General features: G+C 43.2%; 1 protein-coding gene across 5 annotated transcripts in view; it reads left to right on the forward strand.

The window, feature by feature from the left end:
• Nucleotides 1-1,737: 1,737 nt before the first annotated feature.
• The window catches only part of FNDC3A (fibronectin type III domain containing 3A), a 121,704-nt gene continuing 105,768 nt past the window's right edge, over nucleotides 1,738-17,673 (forward strand). The window contains exons 1-2 of one of the 5 annotated variants that reach the window (XM_082054724.1): nucleotides 2,003-2,143; nucleotides 11,068-11,160. The gene's annotated coding sequence lies outside the window, so the exon portion shown is untranslated. Of the gene's footprint in view, nucleotides 1,979-2,001; nucleotides 2,144-11,067; nucleotides 11,161-13,028; nucleotides 13,141-17,673 lie in introns of those variants that run through there. The other 4 variants (XM_082054722.1, XM_082054725.1, XM_082054723.1 and 1 more) reach the window with 4 other exon arrangements.

The raw sequence follows: 17,673 nt of genomic DNA on the forward strand, positions 1-17,673 counted from the left end.
TAAGGAGGTCGCTATATTTGTTCCCCCGTGCCTTCCACCCACATTTAATATTATTTGGAATGATTTTCAGGTGACTTTAATTGGTCTTCTAGCAGAAAATGGAATTTTCTTTACACATATTTGTCTATCTACGAATTTAAAAAGAAAGAAGCAGACAAATGACTGCGTCATGCAATGTAAACTTACACACCACCGGGACCGGTGTTTGGACAGGGAGAAGAGCCCAAAACACCCTCAGCTTTTCCCTGTCCCAGCTGAATACCTGCATTCACACACCCAAAACATTGCACAGATTTCTTAATTTCACCTGCAAGGGACGTGAGGGAGCAGCAGCCCTGGGAGGTCAGGAGAAGGTATGAGGGACACTCACCCCCGGGGCCCTCAGGCAGAGGGCACATGCAATCGGTGCTGTATGCACCAATGCAAAACTGTATGGCCTGAAACAAAGCCAGGATCTGTGGCTGCCCATAACGATGCCCATGACCATGGCTACCGCTGCTTTTCCTGGCCCTACCACCATCACTGCATGGTGCCTGGCAAAAGCAACTGCAGAAACCCTTTGCTACATTCCACTGAAACTGCTGGCTAATTCCAGAAACCCATATCAAAACTGGAGCAAGGCAAGGAAACGAGCAATCTCCTAACAGCTGCCATTGGCAAAGATCTCCGGTTTTATGCCCCTGGATGGTATAACCCAAAAATGCTGCGCAGTGGCATTTGTTCAGTCCTGACTCATAGACAGATGAATGCCACTGGATGAATCACCAAGAGCACTTTCCGCAGTACCTAACGAGGTAGTTCATCCAAATATTGATCAGGCCTGAGCCTCTCTAGTTTTTGAGATTTGACATACCATAGTCCAAGATGCTATTTCACCAGTCAAATTATAAGTTTTGGAAAGGGGACCTATAGTGAGCAACCAGGATGGCAAAACATAGGTTGGCACATCCTCTGTTGATAGGAGCTACCTTCCGCCTGCCATTAAGCTATAAAAATGATACAAACACTGCTAAAATGCAAGAGAAATACCAACTTATTACCTTAATAACAGAGAACTTTAAGGCAAATTAACAAAACCACTTTATAAAACATCACATTCTGTGCAGTCCACTGCTGCAGAAGGTCATTAAGCCAAACACTGTAGTAAAATCATTTCGATCCATAATGGTTGAAAGGACAAACATTAAGCAAAGGATAATCACAAATTAGCATTCAGGACATCAGCTGAACATTGCAGGTGTCCAGGGAAGATCGTTCCTTCCTGTATAGATGCCTGGAAAAGCACGTTTCCTCTCGGATGCTGGACACCACATGCCTGGGCACCAGGCAGGGAACGCCTCTGGTACTCACAGACACCAGAGACCTGCTCTGCCTCAGGGCAGGTTGGCTGACAGTCCTTTGACTTTCAGGGTGTTAAGGGCTGCCTCAGAGCACAGGGAAGGGGCAGCCCTTCCTACCCTTGCCCCTGCCCAGCAGGGGCCAAGCCTGGGCCAAACCCCAGCATCAGGCACAGGCCCAGCCCAGGGCCAAGGCCTCGGCCCAACCTCAGGTCAAGGTGCTGCCCAAGACCAATGCTAAGCCCAGGCCCCAGCCCCAGGGCCATAGGCAGTTCCAAGCTCAGCCCAGGCCCCACCCCAGGCCCACCCCACACCCCGTCCCCACAGACACTGCCCCGCCCTCCCCACAGGCCCCGCCCCCAAGGCTCCGCCCCTCGCTCATACCCCGCCCCTCCCGCCGACAAACACACGCCCCCGAACGGAAGATTTCCGCGCAGGCGCAGTGCGCGCCGGAGGCAACTGCCCCCTCGCGGCCCCTCCCAGCCTTCCACAAAGATGGCGGCCGCGCGGCGGCAGGCGGGGCGGGGGGGAGTGTTGAGGTGGCGGGGAAAAGGTGGCGGCAGCAGTGGCGGCCGCGGGCGGCAGTGACAGGTGCGGGGAGGGGAGGACAAGGCGGCGAAGCGGCTTCGGCCGAAGCGCAGGTACCTCGAGTGGGCGGGTAACGGGGTGGGGGAAGTGGCCGGCGCGGCGCCGCCCCTGCCCGAGCTGCGCCATCGGGAACTCCCCTCTGCTCCCCGCCCTGGTGCCGCTGCCCGCCGGTGGCGGAGACCGAACCGTTAGCCGGGAGAGCCGGCGGGGCCATGGCGGTGAGTCGGCGGCTGGCAACCCGCTCCCTTCCCCTGGGCAGGGCGGGGAGAGGGGTGTGAGGGGACCGGGGCAGCGGCTGTACCTGTCCCCGGTGGGGCAGCCCGGCCCCTGAGGAGGCGGCGGTGCCGGCGCCGCTGCCCCTGCCTGCCCGAGGGGGGCCGGGGAGCGGGCGCTAGCGGCCGGGGCGCCGCTGAAGAAACTTTCCGTCTTCCTTCCCGGGCTCCCCGGCCGGTCGGAGATGCAGGGGCGGGGGATCCTCGGGCTGTCGGCGCCCCGGGCAGGGCTGCTGCGCGGCTGCCGCGGGAGGAGGGTGGTTGTTCGGGGAGGAGAAGCAGCTGCGGAGCGCGACCGGAGCAGCTGAGCCGGCTGTGGCAGGCGGGGAGGAGAAGGAAGTGGAGGGTTTCAACACCTCCTTCTCTTGGTTGTAGTTGTTTTTGCTTCTCATGAGCCGTAAAGGTTCCCTCGGAACTCCCAGTTAAAGAGATTGAGCGTGTGTTTCTGTGCATAGATAAAAAGATCTTCCCCAAAACACTGTAATCGTCTTGCTGAGTGGTAGCAGAGGCATTCTTTCAGCTAGAATCATGCCTGATTCCTCCTTTCCTGAGTATTACCCAGGATTGGTTTAAACATAAACAGAAACTTTTTGTTGCTTCCAGGCAACTAGAAAGTGAAACCAGCTAAAAGCAAAAATGAAACTTTTCTGCTGATTTTTGTTGTGCGAAGAAAATAAGCGGTAGATACAAGGGAAAATATGTTGGGTAACAGCAAATTGTGCTTTATGAGCAGCATCTCAAGGCGTGTTAGTAATTTGTTTAACCTTGTCAAAGGCAATTTATTAGTGTCACGGGGGGTATCAAGTGTTATTCCAGAACATCTCATGTCAGGAAGTAATTTCTGTGAAATGTTCTTTGCTTTGAAGATTTAAGTTTGCATTTGGTCAAATATGTATCTGGTTATAAATGTCTTAAATTATAATGAAGACTTCAAATCTCTTAATTTTTTGCTGCTAGGTGCTTGGTAGCTTCTGTCTTAGAAGCAATAGGTCCCATTCCTGCTAAGCTTTGAGCTTTAAAGATGATATTTTGTTGTTATGGCAATGGGTAACTTTCTGCTTTATGCAGCATAGAAATTTAACTGTAGCCATGATGTGAATCTGCATGCATAGATGTGTGTATAATCTATGTTGTGAAACAGTATGAATCACAGCAACTCAGCAGTCCTTGAATTTCAGAAAATACAATTAGTTAAATCTTTCCTGCCCCCCCCCCTTTTTTTTTTAAAGGAAATGGTCTCAGATAATTGTGAAATTTAATCACATGATGAATGGAGAAGTAGCAAGCTTTCAGGTGGGGAGAAAGGCGCATATGTACATATGTGAAAGTTGGAAATGGCCAAGTATCTGTAGTGCCCGATGTTGCACATTGGATGGAGTTCTTGATAGCTGGTGTTCCTGCTCAGCGTGGGGGGAGCAGTAAGGGTGCTGATCAAGTTTGGAAACACAGCATCTAGTTCTAGACTCAGTCTGTGTATACAGAGTGAACACAATTCACCTTGACATGTGTGGATTGAATCTGGGACTTGTTTTGGCAAACTACACCAGAATTGCCAGGCTGGATCAGTTACACTGGGGCATTGGACACTGGTTTTGGCAGACGACGCCTTAGTTAAGAGGGCTGCGGATCCTTGTCCTCAGAAAGGCCAGGGCTTGGTGATCGTTTGCTTGGGTCACTTGGTCAGGATGAGAGCAATCTGCTTTGAGCAGAGTCACAGGCTGACTGCTGTGGATGGTAATACTAAAATAGAATTAGATGAGTGTCTCTTTTTTTTCAGGGCAGATGGAGATCTTCTGAGGCTTTTCACTGTATGACAAGCTTTAGGTGTATGAGTTATGCGAGGTCCAGGTCATTACACGTGACGCTTAAGTTATCTGATTTCAAAAAGCTAGGTTTGTGAACTTAGAACTCAAAAGCTTTTGATTTTTTTTTTTGTTTGTTTTTTTGGTTTTTTTTGTAGGCAATAATGTAATGGAATTGCAGAAATGTGGATTATGATTCAGACTAATAACTCATTTGCTTTGGGCTGTGAGTCCTGTGGATCTTGGGATAATTGTTTGTTATTCTTTGCCTTGTGGCCATTTAATTTTACTTGAGTTTGGACCTACATCAACTAACTCAGTGTTATGCTGATGGTCATTTTGGCTCAAGATATCTCAGAGATCCTTAATAATTGTTATTGCAACTTTAACTACTTAACCAAACATGCTTCTGCAACATTCTGTCTTGCACGTTACTGGGAAAGCAAAACCATTGAAGCCTGATTTGAGGTGGTGTACAATTTTTCATCTTTGTCAATACTTTATCTTAAATGATTTTAACTTCTAAATGCTTTTAAGCAATTTAATTTACCTTGCTGGCAGGTCACTCATGGAATTGTCTATACTATTGTAAATGTGTTGGTCTCTAGAAATATCAAATGCTTGGAAGGTGTTAAGTGCTGTTGTTCTGATTGTCTGTTGATGCCTCTGTCAAAGTGGCAAATCTTATTACCTAGCCTAGTCCCCCTTTTTTGGTGGATGAGGGGAATTGACGGACAGTCTTGTTCATTCCCAGACAGACAGATACCAGAGAAGACAGTTTTTGTGGGGCTACAGTCCCACTTCCCAGGCAGCATTGTTGTCTGTGACCATTGATGTTTATTGCTGGTGTCTCCTGGAACCTGAGGAGTTCTTACTTTCCTCCAGCATCCACCAACTCTGTACCTTTTCTTTTTCTTTACCTCCAGCTTCTAATTGTTATGGGATTTCTAGTTCAATCTGTGCTAAGATGTCTACAGGTAACATGTCTTGATTCATTGGTGCATTTCTGTGATGTAAAATATGAATTGGATTCTCTGTTATGTCTGTCAATAAGGCTTCTATATTTTATCATCCATTTCTTTAAGACTGTTGGCTTGGGGAAATTCCCAGGCAATTTGTAGCAAAATTCAACTTGGCAGCAGTTTATAGTGCACAAGTTGAATTGTGAGCCACTGCTTTTCCTGTAGGACCAGATCTAGTAAAAATAGATTTCTGTGGAGTGTCAACTCTTTAGCTTAACTAAAAGATACTGTCTGTATCTCAGGAAAGTGATAATAGTTTGGAATGCATACATTGCTGCTTTTTCTGTTCAGCAAACACAAACAATGTTTCCTGAGCTACAGAAATGATCATTTTTTTGCTAATTCTTTGCCCTATACAGTGAACTTTGAGCTTCCTTAATGCTGATGTTCACTTGATGCCAATACAGAAACACTATTAGTCTTTTTCTTGAACTTGTCTATCCATAAAGTTTAGTGGTTTTATGTTCATTAATATTTTGGATTGTCATCCTGGGGTCTGTATTTTGTAGGCTTGAAGAGGTGGAATGATGTCTAGAAATTGTCTGTAACACTTAATAGTATTACATGTTTTTTGCAGGTTGTCATCTTTAATTGTTCCAATCAATTTACATTTAGTTTCAGCTTGGACAAATATTTTTGAAGTCATTGTTGTTGTTCCGTCCACCCCTGCTGAGATCTGGTCCTGTTCCAGCTGTGCTTCCTTCACATACTCTTGGGCCAGTAACCACTGAAAACCTTCAGACTTTTTGTTGTGAAGCTGTCATAGATGACTTCAAAATGTAGATGGAAATAGAATTTGCTGTGCCCTTTTGTCAGTAATTAAAAATAACTTCTAGGTGTTGGTTTTGTGCTGGACTCCCCTGTATGATGTCAAGTCTTTTTATACTCACCTGCTAGGTCACACACCCTTTCTTGAGTGTATTAATAATTTGTTTTGAATAAATGTTGTGGAAACTGTTGGTCTTTGTTTTGATGGTACAGCTGTGTAGAAGACTGCATTACTACTCTTCATGGATGTATTGTTTTAGACTGTTTTTCTGTTCGCAGTTGTAGTACCTCAGGAATGGAATATCCTTGCATCTTCCAAACCTTTTATTAAAACTTTAACACCAAGTTCATTGCCAGTTTCTTCACAGTATCTCTCAAATTGCATTAGACTAGACATACTTAGCACTCTTTGTGTTCACAGCTGCAAATAAACTTCTACCATTTATATCTGGGCAAGCACAAATGTTGGTCTCAGTCTCATCAGAACTACCTGCGTATCTACCAGTTTCCCTAGGTGAATTTATACTTTTGTCTCCTTGTAAGTTCTTTGCTTTTTCAAGATGCATGGACGCTCTTCTGGTCATACTGTTCCACAGTCAAAACATCACTGAGGTTAACATTGGTACCTTCTCTTTCAGTTTAGTGTCTTGGGTGCCAAACGCTCTCCCAACAGCAGTTTGCAGAAGTTACAGAGATGTGCTGAATACGCCTATAGTGTGCTTACCCCGAGTTTGCTTCCAGAATTGTCCAGAACCATTTAGGACAGGTGAAAAGACATGCTGCAGAACCATTTTTGGCGAAGTGTTGTCCCTTATTACGTATTCCATTACTTTGGGCATAAAGAGTTGTCAAAACTGAAAATATCTATGAGTTTTCTATCCCAGTTTAACCAGTAGACTTCATTTTTATAGTCCATTAGTAAGAGAGATGCCCAGCACTTTATGAGATGTGATAAATGTCTTCTGCTTTCCAGAAGCACTAATACAAGTCCTTCTACTGCCTGGCAAGATACAGGATTCTATAACATAGCGTCAAAAAGCTGTTTCACAGCTATGAAAATTTTAAAAGATTGAACTAATATGTTTCCATGATTTGAAAAGACTGTTTATCAAGGTCTGGGAAATTGTCTGCAGGGAGAGCATCAAGGTCTAAAAGGATTTATACTGTGGTAGGTGTGGATAGATAGTAACTTGATTCAGTAACTCAGAGTGAAAAGGAATATGTGGCACAAAAATGGTAGGTTTACCTTCTGCGTGACAGTTCTTTTTGAATTTGCTTTGGGTTTTTTGTATGTTGATTACATTTAAATCTGTGAAGCTCGATGTGTTTTGATATTGAATAACTTGAGGTTAAAATGAAATTAAACCTAGATCTTTACCTGCAGTATAAAGTAAAAAACCCCACGTAGTTCTCAAATGTAAATATTTCCTTGGAAATACTACTGAGTTTCCCCAATATGTAAATCCAGTGTGCATGGTAAACAATGCCCAGGCTCTACTTAAGATCCTACAAGCACGGGCTGCTGCCAAGCTGCTGTCTCATTTCCCCTTGCTAATGTAGCATACTCAAAACTGTATCTCACTCCTTTGATTACAAAATAAATCCTCCTTCTCTAACTTCCAGTTTTCAAACTGCAGGGTTTTGTTGTTTGGGGTTTGTTGTTTTTTTAACTGGAAGAGCTGCATCTGTTAGATGACTTGAGAGAAGGAGAGACATAAGTAACAGAATAGCAAGTGGATTAGTTTTACTTTGGGGCAGAGTAACACATTTGAGATGGTGGTAGCAAATCAAGTAGTAATGATCTGCAAATGTGTGCATGCAGCTGAAAACTAATCTGTAAGCAAAAAATTGGGTGGATAAGAAAGTCCAACACAAAAACTTTGGTGACTTGCAGTGTCTTGGCAATAGGAGAGAACCATGACTGTAACTATTCACTAAAATTTCAGTATATCTATTGATAGGCTATTAAGGGACTTTTTACAGTAAGAGTATATATCATAAGCCACAAGAGTTACCATACCTCTGCAAATCCTATAGAATCTATTAAAATGTAAACAGGGGAGGCCATACTTTAAGAAAGTACTTCTTTACCTGTTCAGTTTAGTGTGAAAGTAAATTGAAGACGTTTACAAAGTATGAAGAAATGAGGACTGAAAGAAGCTGCGGAAGTGAGTAGTGACAGTTGACAACGATGGGTCGTAGATACAGCTGAAATGTAACTTGTAACTTCAGGCTCCCTAATATCTGGACTGCCTTCATACAACAATACTACTATATTTATGCATTCCACTCAGTGGCATTTCAATGATGAGGATAGATTACCATAATTCAAGTAATATGTCGTAGAAGTACTCCCGTACATTTAATTATGTACATCATGGCAATACAGCTCCAAATAGATTAGTTTCTGATTTTGTTGGTTTATTTTTGTTAACAAATTGCCAACTATTCAGTGTTGTGACTTAATATGTAGAATAGGAAGCTGAGAGCAGCTTTGTCCTCCTGACTTGACTGGGCAATTAGACCAGTTGGTCCCATAGTGTTTTGACTGAGTAAAACTTTTCTTGGAGGACAGGCTGGAACTTGGGAGAAGGGAGCGCTCGTATCGTCTGAGAAACCTGCTCTTGTTTTGCTGGTCTTCCCCTTAAGTAGTTGCAGAGGCTCCTCCACTGGAGAACTCTTACGTATTTAGTTTTCAAGAATTGCGTTCGGTTTGAGATAACTGTTTGATTACCCTGCTTTATTAATATTTTTTACATGGTATGTGAGTAAGTGTTTCAGTACCATTGTGACCAAGTTTATTATTAGGGAAGTGAAGCACCTGCCAGGGTGACTGCCTCTTGAGCTTTTTTACTCCTCGTTTATTCCAGGAATTTAGAGGCCTGTAAGCCCTTCTCCTGCTGCCCTGGGCAAGGTGTCCCATCTCACACTGAGGGCCTGACAACCACCCAGGTTTTCTGTAACTCACCTGGATTTAACGCTGCTGATTAAGACTTTCAAGAAGTTTTTAGAGACCTCAGTTTGCGGAGATATGTAATGACTGGCTGCTGGAAGCTGCTGCCTTGCACAGAAAAGAGAGGGACAACCCTATTCAAAGCATCAGCTGTGAATTACTGGAGGGAGTCTGGTGGCAGGCTATGAAAATGATGGGGGGTTTGGAGCATCTTGCTTATCAGGAGAGATGAGAGAACTGGGTCTGTTCAGCCTGGAGAAGAGAAGCTGAGAGGGGATCTCATCAGTGTTTATAAATATCTCAAGGGTGGGTGTCAAGAGGATTGACCAGACTCTTTTTCAGTGATGCCCAATGATAGGATAAGGGGTAACAGGCACAGACTGAAGAGAATCACAGGAGGTTCCATCAGAACACGAGGAGAAACTTCTTTACTTCGAGGGTGCCAGAGCACTGGAACAGGCTGCCCGGAGAGGTTGTGGAGTCTCCTTCTCTGGAGACATTCAAAACCTGCATGGACACATTGCTGTATGATCTGCTCTAGGTGAACCTGCCTGAGCAGGTGGGTTGGACCAGATGATCTCCAGAGGTCCCTTCCAATCCCAGCCATTCTGTGATTCTGTGCTCTGTAGCTTCATGAATGCTATGCATTGACACTGGAAGAAGCAGTTCCTTTCCATTTAAAACTGACCAGTTTTTTGAAGATTAACTTTTAACTACTTCTGTCCTCTGGTTTAATTCACTGTGTTGTTGACCAGTTGCTTGCGGTGGTGCAAGTGGGAGAGATTGGTACGGTTTAAGAGAAATTACTTAGAGCAGTTTAAAGTCTTCATAAAAGAACATGTTTGTTAGGCCTCAAAACACCTTGTTTTTGGTGGATTCTTAGTCTTGGGAAGTGGTTGCTATATGCTTGTTTTGCCTTGTCATATTCTGCGCTATTATCCCATTCCTTAGGGAAGCAGAGACCTACAGGTTTAAAAAAAAAAAAAAAAAAAAATCAGTGGAGAGAAATTTTAGGATCTGTTAGACTTGCAGCCTCATCAGTCCTGTGCCATCTTGCATTTGGATAGCATAGTTTTCATTTTTCAGAATGAGCAGGAAAAAGCTTTTTCAGTAAGAGTTCTTTAAAAGCTACTCGTTCTCCTTGAATCATGCACTCTTCGTAGTTCCAACACCGGCAGCTGTCTCTGCAATAAATTTATCTCACTGACCATTTGCATCACATTAAAAAAGATAAATCCATGTTTTTAGTTCTTTGCATTGAATTTGCTTGTTTTTCTCAAAAAGAAGTAAGCGTGTTCTTCAGCAGAAATAAAGGCAAGAGTAATGGTTAACTGCAAAGGCCAAGCTGTTTTTGAACCCATGTGATTTTTCAGAAAATAAACTGAAGGAAATCCAGTCCTGGCAGAAGCTTAGAAGAACCTAATTTAGCTGGTAAAAAAGTAAAACTAGGAGGATTTAAGGAAGCTCTTGAAAATAACAGGAGTGTTAAACAAAACAGCCACATAGTTTAGATCAGTGTAGAATAAATAAAGCAGAATTGCATTGGACATCTTTATAAGTGGTGCAAAAAACACACTGTGAAGTTCACTCTCCTCCTTTCTTTTTGAGGATGCTTCCCAAGAATCTCTAGAAGGAAGTCGCAAGGCCACCATGTAGCACCCAAGCAATGTGGGGCAGTGAATCAGATTGATGTACGCGCTAAAGACTAGGCTTAAGTTTGCACTTACGTGCTGACAATGTACTTTTTTTTTTTTTAATGCACACTACCAAATTAGTTCTGAGTAAAAATAACAGATTCATTCTCATTTGTGATATGGTTACACTTATCGCTTCCTGAAAGTTACAGAACCAGTTTAGGCTTCTCTTCTTTGAAGGTGTAAGAGGGAGTGGCAAATAGTTGGAAAGTACTGAATTCTTGTTATGCAACAACTTCAAGTTATATGTACTTCATCCAGATAAGGACCCTGGATTCATCTTTAGGAATCTAATAATGATAATAATGTTTAAAACCAGGATGTGGTGTTTTCATGTAGTCTCCATTGCACTACTCTTGTTAGGTACTGTCAAACATTTAACAGTTGTGCTGCTGGACAACATGAGAGGTGCTGAGTGTCCATGAACATGTTGTGCCTTTCCAAACGACTGGTTTATCAGTGTCATGTTCTTCTCTATGTAGTCTTCACCTTCAAAATTTTAGTTTTCTACTCCAGTGACTAGTAAGACCTTAGCTTCTTTGGCTCAGATTCACACTGGCTCCTAAATACAAATCCATTTAACTTGAACAGCTAGAGTGTTTCCTATTATCTACTATGCATTCTCATGCAGGTTATAGTACCAATGACATGAATGCATGAAGTGCATTTGAAATTGCGCCTAAATCATTGCAGTTCACAGCCTGGAGTATGAAGGCAACCTGAAGTAAGTATTGATTTACTATAATGCACTTAACTCACAGAATGCTGAAGTTTACTGTTGTGTGGCTGGACCATTCTTGCCTTGAGAAGAGCAGACAGGAGCTATCTGGAGTGAGAACCAGCAACTATTTTGACTATTCAAGCGCTACTTGCATTTGCTTATCAATCAGTATTTTCTGTGTTGCATTCATTTTGCAACTTCTAGTGTTTGCCATCCAGTGGTAACACAGTGTGAACAGAGGCACGTGTCATGTTTCTCAGACTTCTTTGAGAATTGTGTTCAGTGAGCGTCTGTGATGCCACTTGAGAGCTACAGTTGAAATATTTCCATTTCTATGGTAGAGGCTGTAGATTCCTTTTTCCTACAGGGAGTTCAGTGCTTATTAAAACATTTTGCATATCTTCTTTTTAAACTGTTTTGATTTACAGTTTCTAGTGAATGTCAGACACCAACTTTGTTGATTTACTTTACAAAACTATATTTTTAAAATAATTGTATGTATTACCTATGGAAACTATACTTTAAAAATGATTTTTGTGTATGACCTACCTGCAACTTCTATATTATGAACAATGGAACTGAAGGGAATGGCAATTTCAGTTTCACCTTACTTAAAGGGAGATTATCAAATTAGTGCGATAGAGATGTTCCACAGAGCGCCTTTCTTCTAACAAAAAATAACATTTCTCTGTTCTGTTGGAAAATGTTGCAACAAGTTTTCCAGGAAACACTTTTCTAAAGCAGGAAAAATAAAGAACAAAGCACTCTTTTAAAAATAAATTGCATATTAATTGAAATTGGTTCAGAACTGAAAAAGAAAAGCTGGTATACCGTAGTTTCCACATCCAAAACTCTGTGACTGGAAAATACGGTAAATGTATGAGGGGAAGAATTAAAATCATTCCGCTCAATTTTGTTACTTAAACACAGAACTCTTCAGCATGCTTCGTAACTTTAATAACTCAGCTACAACCTTATGGATCTCTGAGTAATTATATTCTAATACATTTCTACATCAGCTACATTGCTGTATCTGAGCTTTTTCTAGTAGTGCATTAAGTGACATAACTGACATGTGTTGCATACACTTTGTTTTTTCCTCTTCACCCTAGGGAGGCATTGGTGTATTTTGTTTCTAGAACTTTCCTGGTTTTAGCATATTTGTACCTCTTGGGCACTAGTATTTGTCTACTCTTGACTGATTACTTCTGAACTGGATGGACAATTTGACAGATTGTAAGGTGGCGTGTGCCTGTTGTCCAGGCTGTGTAGGGAGGCAGAGTCTGTCGGATCGTTTGAGCCCAGGGTTCGAGGCCTGGAGAGTGGCGCTGAGGCTGCCGGTGTTGTGTTCGGTATTGAAACCCTGGAGGGGTGGGGCTGAGGGCACCGGTGTAGTGAGGATTCACGGTAGTAATTTTTACAAGTCTCAAATTGTCAGGCAGGAGATATCTTTTAAGGACTATATGAAATAACAAAGAATAAACTTATGTCACAATAGGCACTAAAGAATGGGCATAGTGAGTACTTTTAAATACCTTAATCACAGGAAAAGTTTAAATAGTAGCTTGCATCTTCTTGAAGAGTCACTACTCTACAATACTCTTCTTGAAGAGGCTCTACTCTAAATAAAACAAGGCTTTTTTTACTTTAGCTGTTTGAAAGAGATTTCTTTTTGAAGCGATCCTGCTGTTTTCACATTGGAGAAGGCAAAATCAAAGCATTTCATACACTAGCATTGGATGATGGTTTTATGGTCTTTTTGGTTCTGGAAGCTCATTCCTTGGTCTTTGGCAGAACCAAGAAAGTGTTGTCTCCTGTTCAGAGAAGCTTTTCCTTCTCATTGGAAGTTGTCTGGACCTGGGGATGAGTATTGCCTGTGGTTTTGGAGGAGCTGAGCTGCATGAGGACCCTGGTGAAGGAGGAATGCACACCTGTGCTGCTGGACCGAGCCCACAGGGAAAATGCACCTTCTGGCAACTGCAGGTTGGCAGCTGTAACATGATACAGGCTGAAGCGTGTATGAAACTGCACTACTGACAAAGAAATTGTGGAATGGCGCTGGTTTTATGACTTTTCATGTAATAGCAACATGCGGTTTGGAAGCATTTAGTATTGCTTTCATTGTGCATGTTCTTTATGCTGCGCCTTTCTGTGTTAGGTGCTTTTGTCTTGCCCCTGCTTGATCTTCCATCTGTGTGTTGTGTAGAATCAAGGCTCTTATGAACGGCTCTCTGTAATAATAAATCTGTTTGTATTTGTTGGTCACCAGATTTGACAGAATTAGGATGTGAAAGAGTATTAAGTATTGTAATAAGTATCACAGTATCACAGTATGTTTGGGATTGGAAGGGACCTCAAAAGATCATCTAGTCCAATCCCCCTGCTGGAGCAGGAATGCCTAGGTGAGGTCACACAGGAACATGTCCAGGCGGGTTTTGAATGTCTCCAGAGAAGGAGACCTCACAACCTCCCTGGGCAGCCTGTTCCAGTGCTCTGGCACCCTTACTGAGAAGAAGTTTCTTCTCAAATTTAAGTGGAACCTTTTGTGTTCCAGCTTGATCCCATTACCCCTTGTCCTATCACTGTTTGCCACCGAGAAGAGCCTGGCTCCATCCTCATGGCACTCACCCTTTATATATTTCTAAACATTAATAAGGTCACCCCTCAGTCTCCTCCATACTAAAGAGACCCAGCTCCCTCAGCCTTTCCTCATAAGGGAGATGCTCCACTCCCTTAATCATCTTCGTTGCCCTACGCTGGACCCTCTCCAGCAGTTCCCTGTCCTTCTTGAACTGAGGGGCCCAGAACTGGACACAATATTCCAGATGTGGTCTCACCAGGGCAGAGTAGAGGGGAAGGAGGACCTCTCTCGATCTACTAACCACCCCCCTTGTAATACACCCCAGGATGCCATTGGCCTTCCTGGCCACAAGGGCACAGTGCTGGCTCATGGTCATCCTGTTGTCCACCAGGACCCCCAGGTCCCTTTCCCCTACACTGCTCTCTAATATGTAATTTCCCAACCTATACTGGAACCTGGGGTTGTTCCTGCCCAGATGCAGGACTCTACACTTTCCCTTGTTAAATTTCATTAAGTTATTCCCCGCCCAACTCTCCAGCCTGTCCAGGTCCTGCTGGATGGCAGCACAGCCTTCTGGCGTGTCAGCCACAAGTAGGTAGGTAGAGAAGAATCATAGAATCATAGGATGGTTTGGTTTGGAAGAGACCTTAAAAGATCATGTAGTTCCAATCCCCCTGCCATAAGGAGGGTGTACCTTCCACTAAACCAGGTTGCACAAAGCCCATCCAGCCTGGCCTTGAACACTTCCAGGGATGGGGCATCCACAGATTCTCTGGACAGCCTGTTCCAGTCCTTTACCACCCTCATAATGAAGAATTTCTTCCCTATATCTAATCTAAACTTTTCCTCTTTCATTTTAAAGCCATTGTTCCTTGTCTTATCATGACATGCCCATGTAAAAGTCCCTCTCCAGCTTTCTTCTAGGCCCCCTTTAGGTATTGGAAGGCTGCTGGTCTCCCTGGAGCCTTCTCTTCTCCAGACTGACTTGCTGGCATGTCTGGAATTCCTTTGGGCTGATCTTCAGGTGCTCCCCTGCTGACCTGTGATCCTTCTCCAGGCTCTGGGCATCTGTTGCTGGCGCTTTAAATCACAAAACTAAGGAAGAAGCAGGGATGCAAGTTTCTCCATCAATAGGCACCAGAGAAACCAGTTGTGGGGTAAACAATTTGTATCAAACTCGATAACCAGAAGCAGTGAATCTCTAGGAAAGGAGTCCTCCTTAGGTTTTTGGGGTTTTTTTGAACACAACATTGTTACTAGCTATCACTGCACTTATCATATTAGTGCCTACAGCCAAACTGAAATGGAAAGCCTGTTTGTGTTATGTTTTTAATACAAAAGCATAACTCTTTTTAATTTGTGATTATCCTATAATGCAGCTTTCCTCCTTTTCTTAGGAGAAAGGTCAGAGTGTAAAGTATTTCTGTTATGGACAGTTCTATGGGTAAGTCTTCTGAAGTTTGAACTTTAAGTCTGCGAGTTTGAATTTTGATCAGCACTGTCATTGTTACATTGAAATTCTGAGTTGGGAATCTGACAGCTCAGAAGACAAAACTGCTCTCTTCTCTCTGGGTTCCAATCTACTGACAACAATTTAACTTTGGCATAACATGTCATATTTTGATTGACTAGTACTCTGGAATTCACAGAAGAATTCAGCTCAGTAGGGGCCTTTGCAGATTGCCAAGAACAGCCCTTTTTCAGGACCTAGCATGGCCATGTTTTGACTTTCTACAGCAGTGGTCTCCAAACTTTTTGGATCACACACCCCATCAGTAAAGACATTTTGAGCCTGCACCTCCAATATTTGTATGTTTTTAAATTATATACATGCACTACTCTACTAATATAGTATCACAGAATTATAGGGATTGGAAGGGACCTCGAAAAATCATCTAGTCCAATCCCCCTGCCGGAGCAGAAACACCCAGATGAGGTTACACAGGAATGTGTCCAGGTGGGTTTTGAATGTCTCCAGAGTAGGAGACTCCACAAGCACCCTGGGCAGCCTGTTCCAGTGTTCTGTCATGCTCACTGAGAAGAAGTTTCTTCTCATATTTAAGTGGAACCTCTTGTGTTCCAGTTTGCATCCATTGCCCCTTGTCTTACTATTGGTTGTCACCGAGAAAAGCCTGGCTCCATTCTCATGACACTCACTCTTTATATATTTGTAAACATTAATGAGGTCACCCCTCAGTCTCCTCTTCTCCAAACTAAAGAGACCCAGCTCCCTCAGCCTTTCCTCAAAAGGGAGATGGTCCAGTCCCTTGGTCATCTTTGTCGCCCTGTGCTGGACTCTCAAGCAGTTCCCTGTCCTTCTTGAACTGAGGGGTACATTATAAAGCATACACCAAAAAAATGAGATGAACATGAAAAACGCTATTTAAAAATATTTTTTAATTTATCAGTGACAAAAAATATTTTCGTCCCGTACCTCAAGGGACTGTCTTGTGCACCTCCTGCTTGGGAGATGGCTGATCTGCAAGACTGAGATGTTTGTTTGTTTGTTTGTTTTTTTGCAGTCTCTTAGGGCAACCTATGTCAGTGCTATAGCACTATACCACTCTCATTGTGAAGATGTCTTTTTTTTTTTTTTTTTTTCTTATGGCCAGACAGAATTTCCAGTGGTGCAGCATGTGTCCCTCACTTGTACTTCTGCTGCCTCCCTCCAAGAAGAGTTTGATTTAAGGCTTCTCAATAAGCATCCTTCAGGTGGTGGATGCAGCCAGTAGGTGACCCCTGGCTACTCTAGTGCTCTTAGCTCCTCCTTGTCTTTCATGGGCTTAAGCCCAGCAACAGTCTGTGGCATCTCTCTTATACCGAGGAGGAGGTGATGACTGGGAAGAGCAAAACTGGACATGATATTCCAGATGCCATCTTGTAAGTGTTGAGTAGTAGGGAATGACCATCTTGCTCGGCCCAGTGTGCTGTTAGCCTTCCTTGCCATGGGGACATGTGCTGCTGAATCGTGTTGTTTTACCTTGGTGATCCAGCTGATTTAATGCTGATGTGTTTTCAGAGATCAGCTGCTAGTCTCTTGGAGATGGAAATGCTGATCCTTTGCATGTGCAGAGGCCCAATGACCTCAGCCTTACGATATGCCTTAAGCCTTAATGAACAACTGACTGAGAGAAAAGCAGAGTTGTATATGTCCTTAGAGAGATGACTCTTTAGAGAGTAATGCCACAGAAACATTAAAAGAACCAAGTCTGAAGGCATTTAAGGTTTGAGTTAAATTGTTATTACAGTTCAGGAAGGCAGACTTGCTTACTGTACTATTGTCTGGAACTCAGTATTTGAGCCTTTGGGCTTGTTAGTGTAATTCATTCCTCAGTGCTTCCTCAGGCAGAAGTTTGGAGTCTCTAAACCGGGGCTGTCAAACTGATTTTCACTGGGCCCACATCAGCCTCGTGGTTGTCTTCGAAGGGCCGAATGTAATTTCAGGACTGTATAAATGTAGGAGTGGTTCCATTTATCCAGTCGTAAGATTACATTCAGCCCTTTGAAGGCCACTGTGAGACTGACGTGGCCCCCAGTGAAAATCAGTTTGATACCACTGGTCTAAACAAACCATATCCAGTAAATTTAGATGCCTTCACTTTGTTTCAACTTTGACAGCCTTCAGAAAAATCTTTCAAATTCAAGTGGTGGTAAGGAAAATGAACGTCAGTTCAGTTAGGGTAGTGGGGAATAGGTAGTTTGTTATTTATGTCTCGTAAAAAGCAGTAACCTACCCGAGCTGAAATCTCAGGAGACCTTTTACTTTCCCCACATCCTAGGACAGACTCAGTGCGGATTCTGAAAGAACAGCATCTGCTGAGTTAGCAATCCTGAATTACACTTCAAATGTCTGCTATTAGTTTGGTATATTCAGTAGCAAGAGGAGAAATGAGATAGTCATGCAGCAGTTGTTGCTGTGCAAGAGTCAGTATAGA

Source organism: Streptopelia decaocto (genome assembly GCF_964273445.1).
Source record: "Streptopelia decaocto genome assembly, chromosome: 1".
Classification (NCBI taxonomy): Eukaryota; Metazoa; Chordata; class Aves; order Columbiformes; family Columbidae; genus Streptopelia; species Streptopelia decaocto.